We start from the raw sequence: 7,489 nt of genomic DNA, 5'->3' as shown, positions 1-7,489 counted from the left end.
TCATTTTGGTTTTTTTTTTCGCTTGCATGGACAATCGACAATGGAGTAAAGCAGCATATTCGTGGACTATGAGCAAACTTCGATGTACAGCTGCGAAATGAAGGCGGAAGAGATACATTGTTGCTTAACAGTGTAGATTTTGTTTCGAGGGAGAATGGACGGTTCTCCTACAACTGCCATTGCATTTGGTCGAGACCGAAAGAATATTACCGACTTACTCGTCTTGTGACTCCCATTTGTGACCCCAAACTTAGAGTAGGAAGTGTTGACGTTCATCTCGTTTGTATTTGTATTATTCTCGTCATGGAGCATAGTCATGTTATTCACGTTGGCGGCGCTGTTCACCTGTCAGGAGCAGTGCCGTATATTAATATACGGCACTGGTCAGGAGCCAGGAGCTATCGATATTCGAGACGATTACAGGTATCTTCTGTGCATCTCCTGTACGTGTTGGTTCTCAATACCTTACTCTTCAATAGCTAGGGTCTAAATAATGACGTGTTGATCACGTAAAGAAGCAAGCAGATTTGCTAACGAGAGAAGGGGGACCAACTATAATCTCCTCTTATCGCCCAATACAGGTCTCTTCTCGATGTGACACGTACCAGTTTGATAGCTAACAGCTCAAAATGCAAATTAAGACAATACAATTTTTTAATGACAAATCTCATAAATGATCTGAAAACCCCGCTTTTTTTTTGAAAGATCATACGGAAATAGGCTCCATGTATCATTACTAAGTAGTTGAATTTTGACGAACAGAGTAAAACATTGTGTACAATCGAATTTCATATCTACTTAGCAATTGCGAACAACGACAAGAAGAAGGAGAAAAATGATGCAACATGAATCCACAAATAAATATATTTACAACTGGGATCCAGCCAGAGTTTTTCACTGCGATCGTAATTTTTTGGGAAAAAAGACCCATATAACTAAGAAGACAGAGACGTGTCTTGTCGTGCGATCAAAGTAAATAACTATCAGAAAAGAAAACAGCCAGTTTCTCCCGAAACAGGCTTGGTTGAAGTGGTTCTTGTTGCTGCTGTTGTTGTTGTTGCCAATACTCTGAAGGCAGTTTTGTGGCAGTCATATTAAAGTTTCATCTTTCGTTAAACGACAGTAGAATGAAGTTGAAAGCAAAATAACGTTGAAAGCAAACACAAATCTGTACAAGCGTCGTCACAATGTCTTGAAATCATACTTATCACAACACACAGTTTCAGACATTGTTCCATATGGTTTGCCCCGAACCGTTTCCAAAATCACATCAACCTTCCGGTTTTGAAAAGAAAAACCACGAACTATGGAGAACGGGGAAATGAGGAAGAGTTTGTGAATCCAAGCCCTCCATATTAGCCTAGTTGCTTCAGTTTTATTCATTTACACACATACAGAATGTCCCAGCCCTGTGATCTAGTTAACTTTATACAGAGTGTAACATAATGATACACATTGATTATTTTCGCTGAGTGTATCATGGCTCGCCAGTGGACTCGAAAAAAAAAATCAATGGCGTTCCCGATCCAAAAATGGTCATCGATGGCTCAAACTTGATCCTTCGGCCGGCAGTTATTCATTCCCACAATTCGACATGCTTTAAAGATTGGTCACGTGATCTTTCGCGTCTGAAACATGACAATATTTCAATTAACATTCGTATACCGCTGGTGTGTTTGATTTGTATTCTTTTGTTGATAGACAGAGGTCAAAAGTTGTTTATTCAGGGTTGAAAGATGATAACATGGACATGATGAATACTATAACAATGTGTTCAGAGTATGGGTGTCTTATCAACAGCACGTTGTGTAGTTATCAATTGTTTTGGTCAGATGGTAGTGACTTGCTTTACGTTTTGCGGTGAAATTATCATTTCATGAAAAGGACAGGTTAATCGGAGTGAATGAGGGCTATTTGATACAAATTTTCTCGGCTTATTATTCTTGAGAATATATTGATTCAATGCAAATCGTCAATATTCGGCAACTCAATGTTTACATGGAGATAATAATATGTTATGAATTACTTTACAGGATAAGATCATAAAATCATAATACCGTGGTAATTGGCAGATACGGTTCATCTTATAGTGTCACTTTATTATAATATGCATCTGCCGCAAGCGCTATTTTCGACTGTTTTCATGAAGGTCCATCTTTTGCGTGATTGGTTTCATAAACTATGAGTTTTTTACTCGCTTGAAGTGTGAAAACAATTTAGCCCAATACTGCATAAAAATGCGCATAAACTAACAGTGCTGTATGTGTCGTATCCCCACTGGAAAGAACACAGTGTTCTACAGTGTGAAACACATCGACGTAAATAATTTCATCATTTGAACACAGTGAACACAGTGTGAACACAGTGTGAAATCTCCCTCCATTGTTAAATTCGAGCGTTTTGACATTGTGAACACATTGTGAATAATCAATTCACAGTGTGAAACAGAACAATACTATATGAACACAATATGAACTACACCACAGTGTGAAATCATCTTTACACTGTTAAATTCGGGCGTTTTCACATTGCCAACTAAATAAACACACTGTGAACACACTGTGAGACACTGTGTTACTCTTTCCAGCAGGGATATATAGTCGCATGCCATTTTCCTCCAAAAAAAAAATAAAAAAAATAAGCAATGTTGGCAGAAAGATACACATTAATGGATATTGTTAACATTTCTGTGTATATGTCATCGCATGTTTAATGCATACTCGATTTGCGGGATATTAGACCATAATATTTCGTAACACAATAAGATGAAATGATATAGAATATGATGATAAAAATTAATGAGGCACACCAACAGTTGATATAAAAAAAAGAAACATGAACAGCAAGTTCAGAGCGTAATGTGTTACTCACATAACGTTATGCACAAAAGCCGTGTGCCAAGAATGAGCTAAACAACATTACTGTGTCTGTGGCGTATGGATACCTCCAGAAATCTCGAGCTGTTTCATAGAATCCTCGATCCATAACGTTGTTATTCAACGTACTCTACGTAGCACAGATATTCATAGCATTCTCGGGATAAGCCTTAAATTCTCCGGGTATTATTCGGCCATTATTTTTTTATGTTGCTGTTGTTGTCCATTTCTCGTTCAGTCGTCTTCTTTTCGACCAAGTTTGTGTGCGGTATAGTCACTACATAGCCTTAAAACGGCAGTTTTTACTGGCGCCGTGTTGCACTTGCGCATCGTCCAATATTGGATGTCTGGGTATCTAGTAACTCCTCCGCACTATGGCCGTAGGGTATCTTTATCTCATCGTATTGCCACGTAAGTGACTGTCAGCAATATCACTTTTTTGTAGAAATTTAAAACTTCCGCTGCTCTCGATGCCGTCTATTTCCCTGCTATATTATACATGCCATGACCGTGCAACTGCCATGGTTCAGCGTGGCTTTGAAGATACCACACTACAACCTTCACCGCACTTCATGTCATATTGTGTGCGTTCTTTTGTTTTCTTTAATGGTCTATCCACGCTAACAGGGTTTATACTGCTGATGCATTACAGGCACTTTGAGAAATCTATTGCATGCGAAATGCAAACATTTTGTGTAATGAGTATCATGACTCTTGTGTGTTTTCATACATTCATAATCTTTTAGCCAAATCGCATTTATATGAAATGTAGGCCTATATCGAAGAAAGTTCTTCGTTTGTACTCCACATTTCTTATAACGATTAAAAAAGATGATTTGATAACTTAGAAATTTTGTTTTTAATGTACAATAGTATGAGATTATGGATTTGTTTCATTGTACCATACGGGTTAGTTTGCGAACGACCTAATTATATAATGTGTAAATAATTCAGCGAGTTAATGCTGCCAAAGTGTGACATAAATCCTACTTCATAGAATCAGTGTGACATCGACGAAAGTATATGTTGATCACAACAAATTGATTTGAATGTGTGAAGGGGATACCGGTGAAGCGACATGGACAATTATTTATTACACATCACTTTCCTTACATTAATTTGGTTAAAAGAAATGGTATAGTTTTGGTTGATACGGGGATTAGGATTCTAGCTTCTTTTGTGAGATAATCAGAAACCACTTAGATATCAGATAATAAAGAGCATACAATATTCTAAAAGGAATTCAAAGTTTATTTGATGGAAATCGATTTTTAAATGGCAAAGATATAAAAAAAAACAGTAAAACAAAGTGTCCTAATAAAAGGTGGGTCCAACCTTTTTCTAGGACCTCTTTGTTTTTGGATATCTCAGCCATTTCAAAAACCAATTTTCATCAAATAAACTTTGAATTCCTCTTAGAATTGTATTCTCTTTCATGTTTCATAAGAGGTTCTAATTATCTCACAAAAAAGTTGGAAACCTGAAGCCCAATCTTAACCTGAACGATACCATACCTTTAACTGATATTTTTTCTCATTTAAATCGCTGTGTCATATCGTAATATTTTCTACAAATTATATGATATTTGTTATTGTAGTCTGTCTGCACTGCGTGGAATGTCGTCGGCAACGGCAACCAAAAATTCGTGGCTTTGAGGCGTTCTACGCTTTTCATAGGAACAACCCTAAAATGAAAATTCATGTGGGTACGATGATACTGTGTACCGACTAAACAAAACCAGACGGTCGAATCGTTCAGAGACAGGAAATAGAGCGGGAAATTTGAATCAGCTTTGTCATTCAATGGTATTAATATTTTTACGAAGTTGCATGCTATAAAATATTTTCAGGTTGTATTTTCACCATTATTTTCGGCATCTCACATCAGAGGAATAGGATCGTTTTATGCGGTGTCACACGGATACTCAAAGCAGTTGTTTAAGTGAGGTCATCATCGCACTTGGTGAAATTCGAAAGCAAACGATGCTGACTACCAGGTTTTGATAATAAGTGCAATACCTTATAATTGTTCTGTGGTACACCTCACATTGAGGTGACCAATGGATTCATTTTATGATTAGAAATTCCCATTCTGAAAGAATTACCACTGAGAAACGCACGCAAATATTTCACTTTAATTTTTTTTTATATAATAATTGTCGGACAATGATAGTAAGATATGACAGTGACAAGAAAAAAAATACTGACTGGTCTTGTTGCTACTATATCAACGTCATGACAAGCTCAGCAAATGTTTTAGATTTTCATTTTTTTTTTTTTATATAGGGGCTGAAAAATATATGCGTGCCGACGTTTTATATCATCATTTTACGCACCATGTTTGATTGTATGCATGTATATAATTATTACCGATGACTGATCTTGTAAAGTGTTTTGAATTGTGCCAAAAAGGATTAAAGGAAAAAAGGACACAACATTGGCCTTGTAATACTATTTTCATTCGTTAAGTGTGTCGTTGGAAGCCAGTGTGTCTATGCATCATTGCCAATATCAGGTAGTTAAGCCTTACATGTTTTTCTTTTACTGTCTCTTCATTTCACTTTGAAGCAGAAGCATGGCCTTGGATTTCATGTGCTGTTGAAGTTGTCATGATTTGTTATTTTGGTCGTTTCTAAGTTGTGATGTATCGATGCAGTTTACAAAGAAGATGAAAACGGTGATAATCAAGAAGCCATCCGCTCAACGTCATAGGAAATAGAAGAACGTGCGCTAGGAATGGAAACAGACATGAAAGTCTCGAAAATATAACATCCCTTTTCAACGATATGAAATGATATGCCGTAGTTGTAATCACGGTACAGGAAGCAGCATATTTAGGTAAAAATATTTTTGAAAATTTCATGAAATGTGCCTGAGAATTTATGCAAATACGACCGCTCTATTCAAGAGAAAGGCTTGCAGAAAATATTCTAGTGTTTTTTTTTTAAACTTTTTTTTTTTTTGGGGGGGGGGGTTGTCAGTTGATATCTTTCTGAGAATAATTATCATTTTACCTATTCCTACTTATTCCCTATATCTCAAAATAAAGTGAACGGCCAAGGAAGTAAGGTTTCGTTATGTTTGTTGACGATAAGGAGGAAAAACTTGATAACTTTATAAAATAATAAGATTTATTGAGTATGTTATTCGCTTTGATTCCAGAACTGTACTCGTCAGATTCAGATATTCTTTGTAAACTTCATCATCGATTCTCTTTTTGAAGAAATCTTCCTGGCTTGCGAGCCGGTGAATGTATATGCGTTTTTCATCTCTTAAACCATAAACTTGATAATAAATTGTCCTTAAATAACGTTATCACGCACTTAGTTAAAGATTACGTGAATTGGCATGTACCCTGCATGAATCAAATAGACGTACCAACAAAGATAGCAAGAAATCATTCTATATTCATTAGGATATAAATACTTTCGTCTTCGTATATCGCGAAGTTGGTTTCCTCTTTCCTAAACTTACATTATGGCATGCGAATGTAGAAGAAGTGGAGATGTTTGAAACTACTTCAATAACATGATTCTTTTTCCTCAAAGAAAAGAGAACCATGAAAAGCTCATTCTAACTTCTTCCAATGACATGCAACTCAACGAATTCGGAGTTCGATGTTCACTTCATATCATGTTCTATTACCGATGGCGGGCGTTCCTCTTACATTTCTCCCTTCTCAAACTCTTTGTGTAACGAAATATAAATGACACGTCGGGGGAATTCATGGCTTAATGGCGCGAAAAATATGCTTCTCCAAAGTTTATTCAACAACAAGCAAAAAAAAAATCATCATTTGATACGGAGAGGCGATAGAAAAGCATCTTCGACACATGTAAACATATTTTTGTAAAACAGGAGGGGAAAAAGGAGCCGGCGATGGCGGTTGGGAAGAAGGATGAAGAAAGGAACTAAATATTCCACGCACGACCTGCTTGTGAAAGAGAAGCTTTAATAGCTCGGTGAAGATGCGAAGCGCGGGAAACCGGCCTGTCACAAATTTGATTATCGTCTGCCGGAGCAGGCCTTGGCGCGCTTTCTTTTCTCTCGCTGACCTATTGTCAGGGCGATTTCGCTTTTTCGAGTTGGTCACACACGAATCGACGCCGACTGGGAAGCTCCGGAGTCTTCCTTAAACATCTCCCCCATTCTCACTGTCATTTCCTTCCTATCTTTTCTATCTCTCTTTCCTCTTCCTGTTCTAACTTTCCTTTCCGTCGGCTTTTTTCCCCCTTTCTTTCTTTCGTTCTTTCGTTTCGACAACTCTTCGGGCTGTATGCCATTGCCTCTCGCCCGCACGAAAGACCATCCCCCGTTCAAAAGGCCTTTTATTGTGTAAGTAAACAAGGAGTGAAGTGGCTCTTATAAAAGAAGGTGTGTGCTGCTCATGACAAATTTCCCACTCCCTGTCTGTTTGTGGAGGGGAAGTGCAGGCGTGGGGTGAGAGCAGTTATACTCTTAACAACCTCCGGGTCTGGCGACGTCATTGATCAATGCATTGAAAACAATTACTCGTATCTATACAAGTATGATGTATACTGTATATAAATACACTGTGCTTTAGCATGGTAGTTGATCATGTCCTATCACTTTGCAGATTGAATTGATTTTTCT

The sequence above is a fragment of the Diadema antillarum genome, unplaced genomic scaffold (genome assembly GCF_040938485.1).
Source record: "Diadema antillarum isolate AM-2024a unplaced genomic scaffold, OU_Dant_1.0 seq00000693_RagTag, whole genome shotgun sequence".
NCBI lineage: Eukaryota > Metazoa > Echinodermata > Echinoidea > Diadematoida > Diadematidae > Diadema > Diadema antillarum.
This window is presented reverse-complemented; position numbering follows the sequence as displayed.